A 16,299-nucleotide genomic window follows, 5' to 3' on the forward strand; every position below is an offset into this window, starting at 1 on the left:
GACCTCAACTAACAGAAACTATGAACCAGTGGCATGTAAATTTTGAGGCTGGGACTTTAAAAGGTTATAACCGTGACGTACGTACTCTCCTTTTGTGATAGTGGTCTTCACACCCCAGCCTCTGCATCGTGGGGAAACTCAAACCACATAAAAGGTTAATATACAGATGACCCGAGGCCAGTAGATGTGGGAGCGGATGAAGCTTAACATGATTTTAGGCCCCAGCCTTCAACACTTGCAGGGGTAGCTCCAGGCCTTGTGACAAAGACTATCGATCATGTCCCGCCCCCTCTGAATCACTAGCTCACAGCACCCATGAGCAGCCATAATAAGTGATGTATGCTTTGAAAGTCCAAAGTTCCTTACGACTGGATATGCAGTAGTAGGTAAATACTGACCTCACAGGGCAGGCTCCTTTGAAGAGAGAGCAGCGGGCAGGATAACTGACCATCCAGTCTACTGGAACTATCCTAGGATACGTTTATTTGCCTTGAGTGCCTTCGAGAGAAGAGGAGAAATTATAGGTGCATGCACATGCATGAGATGTTAATTTGAATATATTTTCAAATTTCATGCATACGTTTCCATGTGTGTAACTGAAGCAGAATCATTATTAAGCAGAAAATGGAAAAATGTTTTAAACTTAGTATTTAGTTTCTCTTCCACTTGATACATCACAATTCATTATTGTTGAGATAATACATATTAATTTCTTCGGTTTATTTATATATGTATGCACTTATGTGTTGTTTGTGGGTTATTTTGTTTTGCTTTAGTTTTTCTCCCTCCCTCCCTCCCTCTCTCTCTCTCTATCTTCTCCTTCTCCTTCTTTTCCTTTATTTTTTGAAACAGCCTCACTCTGTTGCCCTGGCTGACTTGGAATCATTATGTAAACCAAACTGCTGGAGGTCTGGTCTTACCGTCTGAGTCCTGAGATTAAAGGTGATGCCAACACACTCAGCCAGATTTGTTTTTAGGAACTGATCACAATCTAGCAAGGATTAGAAAGTGAGATCTTGGACATGTTAAAAAGAAAGTTTTCTGCAGGGACTGATTTCAGATCCATGAATAGCTGTGAGCTTCAGAACCCTTTCTGAATAAGAGAGGGTAATCTGCAAGAAAAGCTTAGCTGTGGAGATTGGGTGAAAGAGCATTTCTAAGCCTTGTTTCCTCGCACAATTATCCTTGATCCCATTCCAACTGATACAGGTGGATAATTACTCATTATCCACAGGGCCTGCAAGTTGCCTCAATAGGTAAGGGTGCTTGCTGCCAAGCCTGACTTTCAATCAAAAAAGTAAAGCTATGTGCATCAAAATCCACCAATAAGAGAAGAATCTAGAACATGAATCCTGGAATGTTGTATCTGAGAATCACTGGATTCACAGGAAGAGGAAAAGGTAAAGTTTTTTCCTCTTCACCCTAGCTCTGGGTGCATGGAGGCAACAGAACTAGAGTGTTATGGATTCTTGTTAGTTATTGCTTGTATTACTTTAATTGGGTTCCCAAGGTTACATGGGAATCTGCGTGTCTGAATGTAGGACACTGAGGGTCCCTGCCTCCAGTTGGCTTTGATTGGTAAATAAAATTGCCAGTGGCTAAGGGCTGGGGAGCAGGGAGAAGAGGTGGGACTTTTAAGATTCCCATGCAAGAAACGCAGGAGAGAGAGAGAAAGGCAGAATCTCCATGTCATGAAAGGATCTTATCGAATAAGATCCTGCCTTGAGAGAGGCAGGAACAGAGGCAAACTAATCATGTAAGAGCCGAGGAAGAGTGGGCCCAACCTGCCTCCCCTAACTGAGTCTAGGGTAGCAAAGATGGACTATAGATTTTAGTAAGTAATAACTCGGGAGGATTGGAGGGGAGGCGTTAACAAAGTAGAAGCTTGGAAGTGCCCAACCATCGAGCTGTTACAGGTATATTAAACATAAGGCGCTCTCTCTCTCTCTCTCTCTCTCTCTCTCTCTCTCTCTCTCTCTCTCTCTTTCTCTCTCTCTCTCTCTCTCTGTGTGTGTGTGTGTGTGTGTGTGTGTGTGTGTGTGTGTGTGTGTCTTTCATTCAAGAATCCAGAACATTGGGGTGGGTAGTGAGGAGTTCACTGCTGCTGCAGTGATGAGGTCAGATTAATCAACTTCAGCAACACTAGAACATTCTCTGTCTCTTGATTCCTTTTGAACAGAGCAGTTGCCCAGGAAGGCAAACACATTATGTCTTTACCTATTTGAGTGAAATTGCACATCTAAGCCCATTTGAAAGCAGAAAAGGCACAGCCCATCCCACAACTCATAGGGATGGTTACACACAAGCCCATCCCACAATTCACTGGGATGGCAACCTACTTTACATTTCCATGACACTAAATTCATTAGCGCTGCTGTGTCCCCGGCACCCAGCTCCAGAACTCAAGTCTGGAAAACCCAAGCCTTCTACCTATTAATAACTCTCTGCCCCTCCTCCTGCTCCCTGGCAACCATCACCTACTTGTTTTTTCTATGAATTTCACTCTTCGAGACACCCCATATGTGTGAAGTTCATATAGTACTGGGCTGACTTATTACAGTTAGCACATAACAGAGTTGACACATTAACACTCAGGGTTGCAACAGGGGACCGTGTACGTCAGAAGTGCTAAGAATTCATCTTTTGGGCCCATAGCCACTCAAGGGAAGGGTTCTTGCCACAGAGAGACTGGGGGGGGTGTCTCCTTTTTTTTTTAAAGGATAGATTCAGTGCTCTACCAAGTAAACCTGCTCTGACTGGGCAAGTACTCATTCTCTACTACACTGCCATTTGACCATATTTTTGAGTCATTTTGTTTGCTTTTGGCTAACAGAATCTTAACAGATGTTTTGAGCCAATATTGGCTAGAGAAGATATGTTCTAAACGATTTGCATCCATTGCCCCTTAGCTTCCCCATGACCAACACATGAAAGCATATAAACTGGTTACTTAAGTCTTCCATAAAGACATGAAGACAAGGATCTTTCTCCCTCTCCCCATCTCCTCTTACCTGGCGTCTTATTCAACAAGCTCTTGCTGACTAGGAAATGGCCATGTCTGGAGTTGAAATACAGTACCAGCCACTGGGCAGCTCCCAGCCACTTGGTACTCCAGTTTCAAGAGATTCAATGCCTCCTCTAGTCACCTCAGATACACACACACACACACACACACACACACACACACACACACCACACACACACACACATCACACACACCACACATCACACACACACACATACACACACATACACCACACACACACATATACACACCACCACACATACACTCACACACACACACCACACATCACACACACTCACACACTCACATACACACATACACACCACACACACACATACACACACCACCACACATACACTCACACACACAAACACACCACACACACACACCACACACACACCCCACATACACACCACACACACCACACACACACACACACACACACCACACACACACAAACACACACCACCACACATACACTCACACACACAAACACACCACACACACACCCCACACACACACCACACACACACAAACACACACCACACACACACACCCCACACACACACACACCCCACACACACCCCATATACACCCCCCACACACACACACACACAACTGAAGCCAAATGTCCATATGGATAAAAATGTTTTAAATGTATATAAAAATGTAAAAGAACTTCAGGTATTTACAATTATATAAATGTTGACTTTAAACTTACTATAAGTAGAGAAACTTGAGAAAAGAAGGAAGCACATTTTTATTTGGTATACACATTTAATAAAATCAGTTATTAACCCTTGAATGTCTTTCACTGGATGTTTATTCTGCAGTAGAAACTGTTCTGTTTGTTACTATTCATGTTTTATCAATGGCCATGTTATCATTTCCATCAATATGTATTCAAATTTATCATCAAGTAATAGCTTTTGCTTGTAATTCAGTTCATTACAAATATTTTTTATAAATTTTATTAGATATTAATTTGATATTTCACATTTTAAAGAATGACACTAAATCATGATGTTGTTTTTTCAAATCATAGGTGGGCATTGTGACAGTCTTTGATCCCAGCACTCTAGAGACAGAGGCAAGTGGATCTCTGTGAATTCTAGACCAGACAGAAGTACACGGTAAGACTTTGTCCAAAGGAAAAAAAAATCTAGACAATGGCTTTTGACTCATGCATTCTAGAGAGCATGGGGGATAACTAGACACAGTGCCCATCCCTTGGGATTTTGTAGTTCTGGAAAAGGACTGTATTGCTCCTTTTCCTAGAGGTACTTGAAGCTTAGAACTAACTGACATCTATTTCCTAGAAATTCCAACCTAAATGTAAAGGGAACTTTTCTCTAGACAGCTGCATGGGAGGGTGTAGAAACGAGCCAAGAATCCGGATCTGAGATCGCCCACCTCTCAACTTTCTGTGCCCGTGCCCTTCAAACTCAGAGCCTCCTGTATCCATCCATAAAGTGAAAGAGAAATGCCTTTCAGGGTTCTGTGAGGTGTGAGTGAGGAAACTGTGTGAAGCATGCAGTGTAAGGCTGGAATCTGCATTTTTTTAAAGTAAAATTGCTTCATTTTCATTAACTCACACATGTAAAAATACCACACATGTAGTTTAAGGAAACCAAACAGTTGCCCAATCCTAGAACTCTTAGAAATCCTAGAACTACCATGAGAGTGGCCTTTCTTAACCCATGGAGGAGGGGGGGGGGGAGCCAAAACTATCAAAAGGCTATTACAAGTCTCATTAGTTAATACTCAGAAGAAGTGAATCCCAGACCAACCCTTCCTGTAAGGTAAGCCAGTCCCCTCTTGTACCTCTGATCCCTCACCAATAAAACAGGGATAATAAGTGCATTCATCCCAATGGTTTTTGCAAGAGCAACGATAGGCAACCCCTTAGAAGAGTTTTCAGTAGACGATAAGCCTCCTGTGACATCTGATTGCTTTCAACTTAAACTAAAGTTTCTTTGACCAAATCATAAAGCCATAAACAACCTTTTTGGTGCAGGACAACTCAGAGTCAAAATATTACGTCATCTCTTCCTACTTCTTGGCCAAGTAGTTTGCTCTTTGGAAGTCACTTCCTGAGGAACTGGGACCAATCAGGTCAAACAGTTCTGAAGGAAAGGCCCCAGGGCCAGCTAGATCCCGTGTGTCCTTAGACGATCATGCTGGTCTTTGTTTCTCATGTCTGCAAATGGATCTTCCCCCTGACGGTTTCCAGAAAACATAGGGGACTGGCTTTGAAAAGGCTCTTCTCTCGTGACATGATCGGTGCTCTAGAGGAACCCTTGGCTCCTCCCAGTCTGTGTGACTCCCGGGCCTCTGCCTTGGTGTAAGTAAATGATGAGACTCTTTGAGATGTTCTTGTGTTCAGGTGATAAGTTCCCAAGGGCGGTGTTCCACATCTTCATACACCACATATTTTAAAAAAATACTGAAAAATGACTAAGCATCTAATACAGAACCAACCGCTAGACACCGACATCTAATGATACAAATGGTTTTGGGAATTGTCCCTGTTACCAGCTAAACTGTTTTATCCCTAATCATGGTTAAGTCTTAATCCTCAGTACTTCAAATATGACTATGTTTTAGAGATCGAACCTTTGCAGAATAAGTGAGCTAAAATACACTTGCTAGGTGGGTTTTAGTCCAGGATGGATGGGTCCGAACAAGAACAGGAGCTTTGAGCAAAGGTATGCGGAAGGGACTCAGTGAGGCGACGTGAAGAGAAAATGATGCTGAAGTGGTTGATGTGCTTTGGGAAGTGATATGGTCTTGAGGGCTTATGCTCTGAAGAATGGAGAATTAAAGAAGTGATGAATCAGTGGATTGTGATAAATTGGCTTTGTTTTAAAAGTGACCTTTCTGGCTTGCTTATGCCACCATACTACGTGATAGCACTTTGTGCTACCTTGGGACTCTGAAGAAAGCTCTCATTTGTGTAAAGACTCTCTGACTTTGAATCACCAGGGTCCCAGAACAATAAGCTGAATTAAGAAAGTTATTGCCTATAATTTCAACAGTCTGTGGTGTCCAGTTACAGCCACTGAAAATGCACTAGACAGCAAACACCTGAAAATGTGGGATGGTTTAGAACTGGGTAATGATCACAGGATGGTGAAATCTAAAGGAACAGACTAGATAAAGCCTGCATTGCTATGAGTGAAGGGTTAAAGGATCAGAAGACAGGGAGAAGAGGGAATGTCTGAACTCCACAGGACTTCTCTCTCTCTCTCTCTCTCTCTCTCTCTCTCTCTCTCTCTCTCTCTCTCTTTCTTCCTTCATTTCTTTCTTCCTTTATTTCTATTTCTATTTCTTTCTTTTTTATTATTCTTTCCCTATATTACATCCAGACCACAGTTTCCCCTCCCTCCCCTCCTCCCAGTATCTCCTCCCGTGCTTCCCTTCTCCCTCAGATCCACTCCTCCTTTCCTTAGTCAAATCTTGTCTGATTTTGGAAGCTAAGCAAGGTTGGGACTGGTTAGAACTTGGATGGGAGACTGCAGATATTTCTTATGTGATTGCAGAGAGAACTTGAGTCTGGGGTTTAAGGGTAACATTGACAAGAACTGACCCTGTGGGTAAGAAGTTCATCAGAATTGTTTTTTCTTTTTTTCTGGAGCTAAGGACCGAACCCAGGGCCTTGCGCTTGCTAGGCAAGCGCTCTACCACTGAGCTAAATCCCCAACCCCTATCAGAATTGTTAATGCCATGAAGATCTATAAATAACAGATAACATGGTGGAGGCTCTTCAGGCCAAATGCCCTAGATCAAGAGCACAGTAGGGGAATCTGATAAGAGTTCAGGCCAACAGGGCAGAGCGCAGGTCTCTTAGTTATCTTAGAGAAAGGGGTGAGAGGTTTCATGAGTCATATTGGCCCTGATTCTTGAGTGGCAGGGAGAAGAGAGGGAATTCTCAGGTAGGAATGTGCTGCTTGAAAGATCTGTTACACTGGTAGCCTTCTGCTGTCTGAGGAGTCTGGCAACCTGAGAGCTAGGAACTTTCTTAGTGAGAATATTGCCTATTATTCTCCTGGGATTAGCAATTCCCCAGAATATGCCATTTTCTTTATGGAAGAGACTACTGCAGATAGACATGTTCTAAACAGAAGTATGGTCTGAGTTCTGACAATTGTCTCCGGAATGGCAATAGAAATATGGACAGTCTAGGTCATTCTGAGAAGGCCTAAGACAGAAATGAGGATCAAGGACTTAGAACCAGGTCATTGTTATGAATCTGCTGGTCAGCTTGAAGGCACAGTTTCCACGGTGTAGGACTTTCTGGAATATAGAACTGACATCGCACAGAAGGAATTTATAAGCAAAGCATTCAGGCTGTTGCATGACTACCTCTGATTGCTTTGAGAAAAAAAATGACTAAAAGGGCTGAGTTTATTGTTAAAAGATGGACAGAGTGGAAACATTTAGAAAACAGTCTCAGTCTGGCCACATGACAGGGAAAAGCATACTTTTAGGAAAGACAAGAGGGGTGCTGTTTGCTAAGGCTAGACCAATAGATGGGGCCTCAAAATCTTCTCTGAGATTGCTTTTCCCATCATAGGCCTGAGGCTTCAGAGGACAGAGTGGTTTTTGGGAGCGGGGGATGGGGCAGACCCTGGGCACCCTCCAAGGGCTTGCTGCTAAAATTCCCAAAGGATTTCTATTTCCTCATTTCAGTCCTGGGCTCTACAATGGTCCCAGATGTGATTCCAGGGGACTCAAGTGTGATCAAGCCACCAAGCTGGAGGACATCAGCTTTGATGAGGTCCATGTGGTTTTAATTCTGTAAGCCCATCGGTGGAAGGGCCGTGGAGAATTCAAAGAATGTCTTGGACAAGTCCCAAGAAGAAACCTGTCTTGGGCCAGAGCTCTCACCAGGGCAATGCCTAGGAAGACTGATGTTCAACCTCTTGTCGTGTATCTATCACTGTGCAATACCAGGCAGGGAGAGCTGGAGAAAGAAAAACACTCAAGCCTGCCAAAGCTGAAATATGTACGGAGCCCAGGAAAGCCATATGGCTGATGCTGCCCAGGTATTGGGGACTCAACCACTATACAAGGAATCAAGGAAAAGTCTTGAGAAGTGCTGATTCTATGGACTTTTCCTGTTGGGTTCTGGACTTGCCTGAGGCTTCTCTTTCTTTTTTACCATTTCTCTTCCGAAATGGGAATGCCTGCCCTCCATGTTTTGGAAGTTAATAGCCAGATTTCAGAGGCTGTGATTAAGTTTGTCTCAAATCTGCTCGGAGTCTTCTCATATCTGAACCTGTTGAGAGTGTAGATCACTGAGTTGGTGCTGGAATGAGTTAAAACTTGGGTGTTATTGGGGAAAATGAATATATTTTAAATTCTAAAAAGACATAATTTGGGGAAGGGCAGAGGCATAATGCTGTGGTTTCAATGTGTCCTTCGAGTGTCATGTATTGGGAGCTTAATCCCTGGTCATGTTATGGAACTTGAGAACAAAGCCTTTGTGTGTGTGGCTGTGTTTGGGGTGTGTTTGGGGTGTGTGTGTGTGTGTGTGTGTGTGTGTGTGTGTATGTGTTTGTGTGTGTGTGTGTTTGTATGTGTGTATCTGTGTGTGTGTGTCTGTGTGTGTGTATATGTGTAATGGGCCCTTAGGACACATGGGCCAGGCCCTTGTTAATGAATTAACTTATTCATGGATTAATGGATTAGTGTATTCACAGGTCAGAGCCAAGTGGCTCCCATATTGAAGCAGCCTCTCTCTGGCTTGTTCTGTGTCTTCATGTATAACTCTTGTTGTAATATATCAAGAAGCCCTCATAGCTGCAATCATCGAACCTTGACCCTTCCAATGTTCAAAGCCATGAGCTATATGAACTTCATTTTTCATAAATTATCTGGTCCATGGTATTCAACTGTACTAAGAGAAGATGGGCTAACACAAAAGATTTGCATGGCAATCACTGTCCTACCTTATCTTGGGAGCTCCTATTTTCCTCTTATGGTCTCCCTGGGGTTGGCTACTCTAATAGTCTGAGTCTGGAGCAGAAGGCATATCAAGCTGATGCCAGAGCCTGCTTTGTCCACAGAGAACTGGAACAAGGTCAGTGTCATCAGAAATTGACATGCAAAGGGGCAAAAATAGTTCTGATCCCTTGTCCCCCACTAACACCATTTAACATGAGAACCTTGTTTCCAGGGCCTCCCAAGAACTAGCCCTGGCAACTTTCTTTGGCCCTTTACTCCTTCCCAATCTCTGTGCCCTTTAATATAGGGCTTAATGCACTGGCGAGCACTTTTATATTATTGTCTATATTATAGGTTGTTGTAAGGCGCTGTCCTGCCCACTGTATGATGCTATCAGACTTTAACCACTAAATGACAGTGTTACCTCCCCTGCCTGCCTAGTCATGGCATGCAAAGATGTCTCCAGACAGGAACCATGCTCTATCGCACAGGAATCGGTTTGTCACATATTTTCAAATGCGTAATGACTGCAAATGTTATTACTATTATGTTGTTATTAGTAGGTGGTGCAGTGAGCCCATCATATTCCACCATACTCTGCCTTGAATATTCTGTGGGTGAAACAGATTATTGTGTTTCTGGGGTCCATTGAACGTCTCAGAATCCCAGGTAACCTGAGAATTTATAAATGCTTGTATCTCAGTGTCACACCAAATGAAGTTGTTAGCAAAGCACGGTGGCACATGTCTATTATAGCACTTGAAAGGCAAGAGGCATGGCCCTTGTCTACACAGTGAGTTCTGGTCAGCTGGGTTACATAGTAAGACCCTATCTAGAAAACAGAGCAAAACTAATTTGTTCCCATGTTTTAGGTGGAAGACAATGTTGTTGTTTTTTTTTTTTTTAATTACGTCTGTTTTCTTTTTAATGTAGATTAAACCAGCTGTCCTGAAAGCAATACAAATCTAATAAATGTCCATTGACTTATAAATATGCAATTCAAAAAATTAAGTCACTTGAATAGTGCAAGTAAATCCACAGTATTAGAGCTTGCTAAAGTAGGGTGACAAGGTAAACTTTCTGATCCCCAGGTCACCCCTTCGCTTATATTTGTACTTTCCAAACATGCATGACCATAAGTATCAGGCATCATTAAACGCCGGTCCCTGTCCCTCTGCTGAAGAATCCTATTCAGTGCGTCTGATGGAGGGAGCTCAGGCTATGTGTTCAGTAATGCTCTTCAGCGGGCAAGCTTGCACATTGCAGGCTAACACCAGTTCTCAGACCGAAAGATAGAAATGACTCACTGAGTATCTAGTGTATCCAGTGCCATGTGTGGAGAGGACATCAGAAGATATGAAATGTAAATACGTATGTATGAATTCTAAGCTCTTGAATCTTCCATTCTGATATTTTAGAGATTTAATTTAGTGTGTGTGTGTGTGTGTGTGTGTGTGTGTATGTGTGTACATGTGTGTTCACATGTGTGCAATTACTCAAAGAGGCTGGAAGAAGTTGTCCGATACCCTGGAGCTGGAGTTACAGCTGGAGTAAACTGCCTGACATGGTGCTCGGAACTGAGCGCCAGTCTTTTGAAAAGAGCACCAGCAAGCTCGCCCTCTCTGGTGACCCATCCCAAGTGCTCAAATGCTTTAATAAGTGTCCCAAGCTTTTTGGATAAATGTGATCTCACCCAAGTATTACAGAACTCATTCGAGGCCATACACCCATTACCTCAGTTACTCTGTATATCAAAAGGGACCAGGAAACGGAAACTGGTAAAGAAAATGAATTTATCTACAATTTAACCAAACAAGAGAGAATTCAACTCCTGCCTACCCTGACTATAGCTGACTTATAAATTATAGAGAAACATGAGGGAAATTCTAAAAATAAAGACGTAGATTCGGTGTTGAGACATTTTACCCAGTCCTTTCCTGACAGTAGGGAGACCTGATCCCATTTCTCCCCATTCTCTTTGTTTCTCTGCTTCCAGAGACATTTTTGTAAATTTCAGTCCGAACCTGAGATAAATGAAGTAAATGTTCCCAGTTTTTAGAAAGAAGTTCCAGGTGCTTCGTGGGATGAGGGGAAAGGTTTCTTCTGTCTTGGGCCTGGCAGAGTTCTCCGACCCTCGGCCTCTTTCTCTGAGAGGTGGAAGGCAGAAGGCTTTGTCTCTCTTCTTTGGAAATCAGCTTCAAGTTTGGACTCCTGTCAAACATACTAATTCTGCAGCTGAGAGGAAAAAGACCCAGACATGCAGTGGGAGCTACGGCCTGAAAGCTGAGCAGCTATTATGCCTTAGGTGAAAGAGATTTTTTTCTTCTTCTTTTTCATTAAAAATTGTTTGTTGTTGGGAAAAATTGTTTGTTCCCAGTGCTGGGAAGGCAAGAGGCAGGTGGATTTCTGTGAGTTCAAGGCTAGACTATTCTAGAGAGTAAGTTCCAGGACAGCCAGGGCTAAACAAAGAAACCCTGTCTCTAAACAAACAAACAAACAAACAAACAAACAAACGGTGCTTTGTTACATCCACTTACCTTTTCCTGTGTATTCAGGAGTTAAAGCAGTGCCGTGTCACACATGAGAAAATGAGGAGTCAGTTCTCTGCTCATCTGCAGTCCAGGGATTGAACCCAGGGCACCAGGTTTAGCAGCTGTCATCCTGACCTTGTGAGTCATCTCACAGCTCTGATCGGGAATTTTTTTTTTAATGTAGATTAAATCAACTGTAGTAAAAAAATACAAATCTAATAAATGACCATTGTGTTCATTGACTGCACTCAAAACAGTGACTTATGTTGCCTGGATATCGCAAAGGTAGATCCTTGAGTTTAGAGCTTGCTAAAGACGACTCAGGATTACATACTCAGCATTGCGACCTGCAGGTCATGGAGGACATAAGTGTCTCACTTTGGAATCTAGAATTTCTCCTCTGTCCCATTGGGCTTTGCCCCATTCTCTCAGCATGTGAGCATTGTATCTGTATGTTAAATGCTCCCACCTCCGTTGACATCAGGAGTCCCAGAGAGCTCTATGGTCTTGTTAGGACTTAGCAATAATTCCTGTAACGTTGGCTTGCTCATCTCAAGTACAAACTTAGGACCCTCTCTACCTTCCACACTGTTGAATTCTTTGAGTTTAAACCTATGCATTGCGTGGAATGAGTGTCCAGTGAATGCCAACTGAATGAATGACATTAGGTGATGGTCTAATCAGGATATTGACCCTTTCCCCAAAGATGTCCATATCCTGGCTCCCAGGAATTCGAAGATACTCAGTTTGCCTGTTCTGTATTGCATGGTAAGAGAGAATTGAGGGTGCAGATGGGGTTAGGGTTGTCAATTAGCTACCCTTTAAATTTTCCTTTTTGAGGGTTCTCTAAACATGTTTTTATGGAAACCTGTAGCAATTGAAGGGATAAAATTATTAGAAACATAAAAAACACATCACCATCACTCTGCCTTTCCCAGCCATGTTGGGTTAGTCTTGGTGTGCTAAACTTGCCGTATTATCCTTAGATTGTGCCCAACTGATTCTGGAACATTCACTTCTCCAGTGTTCAAAAGAGAAAGAGTTATCAGCTTTAACTCAGTTTATACTTTTCTCCTTCTAGGTGCCTCCCTGGGCTCAGTGGGATCGTGGGAATCTCAAGTTATCTAAAGACATGAACTCAGAGCCCCTCTCAACCCACATTGCCTTTTCAGCAACCCTCAGAAGAAGCATTGCTTTTCCAGGCTAGTAAACTGAGGTCTGACAAGATGCCCAGTCCATCCTTGCCTGTGATAGAGAAAATCCAATGAGTGAGGAGAGAGACAGGTTACCCGAGAGCTTGCTGCTGTTAAGTGAGGATACTCTCTGGGGCACATGCTGTGGGAAGGCATGTGGTCACTGGTCACCAGATTCTTGCCTAGCCCTGCATATAGCAGTTGCTGTCCATGTTGGCTCTGGTGACACTGTTGTGTTCTCAAAGTACTTTTGCCCTTTGAGTCTTGTCATGAAGAAGTTGGTGCTGGGCCTCTGTTCTCTCCTTACCTTTGAGGCTCTCCTGGAACATTCTATCTCCTCCTAGTCTGCGTCTCCTGGCCTCTACAGGGGTCTCTTTTTCTTGCTTCAGGGACATGGCGGGACCCAGTCCATATAGTATGGGCAGCCCCAAAAAGTCCACTTGTGTGGGGAGAGGAAACAGGGATGTCTATGCTGCTGCTTTGACTTCCTGTCCTAGTCACTCTGTCAAAATAACCTCTGGCTACAATTTGCCAACATAACTTTACGTGTGTTGAATCTAAAGCAATTTCAAAAACAGAGGCTCATGTTATAGATCATTTGTGTTTCCTTTGTTTTTAGTAATCCACTCTTATTATAATTTCATAAGAGCACTGGTCCATGGTGAACTAGAGAAAAAGAAAAATCAAACTGTCTCCTGAACACAGACATGTTGAAAACCCCTCACAGATATCAAAAACAAGAGTTTGGAGTTGTGATAGGCCTTGCCTCTGGCTTTATGAGTCAGCCCATGCAGGAGTGGGAGAGTCTGCCCTATAGCTGCTCAGGGCTTTTCCGGGATGCTAGGAGGGCGGTCCAGAAAAATTTCCACTCAAGGGCAAAGCGTTCTTACTTCCCATTCTGTTTCCCACCTACACGCAAAGCTGAACCATCCTTGCTGCTTCTCAGTGAAAGCTTTTAAAGAGTTCCTTTCTTCCTTTCAGTCAGTATTTTGCACGAGAGTGCATGCTCCTCACATATTTCACGTGGCCCGCATTTTTATGAATCCAAGAACAAATGTATTTTTGGCTAAGACCGACACATATTTTTGGAGTCAGAGGGCTGTACATTTCTCTCCTGGAAAACATAATTTGAAGCAGCTGGAACTGCGTGCGGCACACTTCCATTCGGCAGCCAGTCTCGGATGTCCTGCTGGAAAACCGCATCCTTTAGGAAATATGTTAACGCTTTCATGGACACTGATGTGGTTCCCGCTGTCTTATTCTGGAGGGCTAAATCACCCTACTAACCAAGAGCTACTCATGCTGTGTCTCTTCAAACTGCCTTAGGTCAGTTGTGACCCTTGCTTTACTTGGGAGGGAAGCTTTTGAAGTGGAGTTGTCCAGTGAGCAAATGAAGGAGAGGACAAAGAGCGTTCCAAGCAGGGGGCAAAGTCCCAAGCCTCAAAGGACTTCTTGGATCAGATAAGAAGATCCCCCAACTACTACTCTTATTCCCCTATCACTTGCAGTTCTGCAGGGAACCCTGCATTACACAGAAACCCACCAGCTCAACCCACCCATTGATGGGTTACTCATCAATAATTAGATTCTGTAGTGACTTCTGCCATTGGATAGTTCGGTCTACTTATTCTACATCTTGACACAATGTTTGGGTCTAATCTTACTTTGGACCATTTTTGTTTCATTTTGTTTTGTTTTTTATTTTCCACACAGGGTCCTGCTATATAGCCTAAGTTGACTTTCCAATCCTCCTGCCTCAGCCTCCTGAATGCTGACACTGTAGACGTATGCCACCTTGCCTGATACTTTGGGCCATTGTTGCCTGACTAGGTATAAAAATTACTTTCTTGAGCAAGTGAAGACTAACTGAAATCGAGATCCAGAGAAAGTAAGTCTTTTGTTAGAAACGAGAGTTCAAACAGTAGTTAGGAAGTTTCTGAGAAGCTCGGAAGGCTTGGTTTCAGTGATCACTGAGCTCCTAGAACTACCCTACTGTCTGTCAGGCTAGACTTGGATTGACTTGCCCTTCATGTTATCTTGTTTTTCTCCAGGAAGCAAAAGCTCCTGATGGAGGGCTGGACAGTGTTAAAATGCTCCAAAGCAGAGGTCTGTTTCCACTCTGTTGTGATTGGAGCTAGTCGGGCAGATTACAATCTCGCGATAAAGTAAAAGCCTGGTTTAAACATCATACAACAGGCTAAGATTTCAAAAGTTTAACAGTTTTGAGAGAAGATAAGAGGCAGAATGTGGATGGGGTCAGGGGTCAAGTGGAGTAGGCTTGAGGGTCCCTATATCTGTATCTGGGGAGGGAGGAGCTTCTCTGAAGCTCATGGCTTTGCTATTACTTCCAGATTCCCTATGCTTGGGCCTTGCCTGGGACAGTAATTCATTTATCATATGCACCTTAAGTTCCCCCATAGGTGGACCATCTACTTTCTGCTGTGATTTAAATGATAAAGAGGCTGTCTTTTCTCTCATAAATCTTCCATGGGATATTCTCAAACTAGAATAACTCTCCTTGGTAAGACCTAGTTGTCCTCTGAGATGCCCCATGCCCTGTGCATTATGATTTCCTACTAAACTTCCAGTAGTTCCTTCATCTGTTGGCATCTGCAGCATCCAGACCATTGCCCTTTGTACAAATTGGTGTCTTTATCACATGGAGAACCCATCCATCAATATACCTTCCAGTTCTTGAACCTTGTCTAATACAGTGCCCTATCCCCTGACTATCCTTAGCATCTCTCAGAAACGTTCCACCTCTGACATCTTAACTTTCTAACTCCCTTTCAAGCTGAACCCCTTACACTTCCAGACTTATCTCCACTCCCCTTCGCTTGATCATTAGCCTCATTCAGATCATCTCATCGCTTGATTTCCTTCATTTCCCTCTAGTCTAGTGATTCTCAACCCTCCTAATACTGCAACCCTTTAATACAGTTCCTCAGGTTGTGGTGACCCCCATCCATAAAGTTATTTTGTTGCTTCTTCAGAACTGTAACTTTGCTAGTTAAAGATCATAACATAAATACCTGATGTGCAGGTTATCTGAAATACTGCACCTAAGGGGTTGCAATCCACAGGTCGATAACCACTGATCTAGTCTACTTGTGTCCTTTTGGCCTCACTGTCCAACCAATTACTAGCTTAGACCCAGCCAGCACACTCTGATTCATACCCATAAGTCCTTGAGCCTTCGTTCTGCTAGTGTCTCTGGCTAGAAAAGTCTGGGTGAAGTTTCAGTCCTTCCCACGTAAGGTGGGCCTGGAAAGGATGTAAGGAATAAGATAGTAAAAAAATGCTACTATTAGAAGCAAGAAGAATTAACACATTAAGGCACTTATACCTCTGAAATTGACTCCACTTGGTGGCTGAGAAATGCAGTGGATACAAGAGGAGTATATTAGTTTGGGCTGTCTAAAAGAACAGAAATAAAAAAAAGAACAGAAATGATGGAATGAAATATCTAACTGGAACATACACACACACCCAGAGACACAGACAGACAGACAGACAGACAGACAGACAGACAGACAGACACATATTTGGTCCATCAGGTGATATTATATACTATTAATGTGTGTGTGTGTGTGTGTGTGTG

The 16,299-nt window shown here is 43.1% G+C and overlaps 1 long non-coding RNA gene across 1 annotated transcript in view; it reads right to left on the reverse strand.

Annotated features, from left to right (window-relative positions):
- Positions 1–16,079, reverse strand: part of LOC120100709 (uncharacterized) — a 28,100-nt gene extending 12,021 nt beyond the window's left edge. The window contains exons 1-2 of the long non-coding RNA XR_005500652.2: positions 11,512–16,079; positions 399–498 (exon numbers count right to left, since the gene is read on the reverse strand). This is a non-coding gene — a long non-coding RNA (uncharacterized LOC120100709). The remainder of the gene's footprint in view (positions 1–398; positions 499–11,511) is intronic.
- Positions 16,080–16,299: the final 220 nt, after the last annotated feature.

This window comes from Rattus norvegicus, chromosome 2, assembly GCF_036323735.1.
Source record: "Rattus norvegicus strain BN/NHsdMcwi chromosome 2, GRCr8, whole genome shotgun sequence".
In the NCBI taxonomy this organism is placed as follows: domain Eukaryota; kingdom Metazoa; phylum Chordata; class Mammalia; order Rodentia; family Muridae; genus Rattus; species Rattus norvegicus.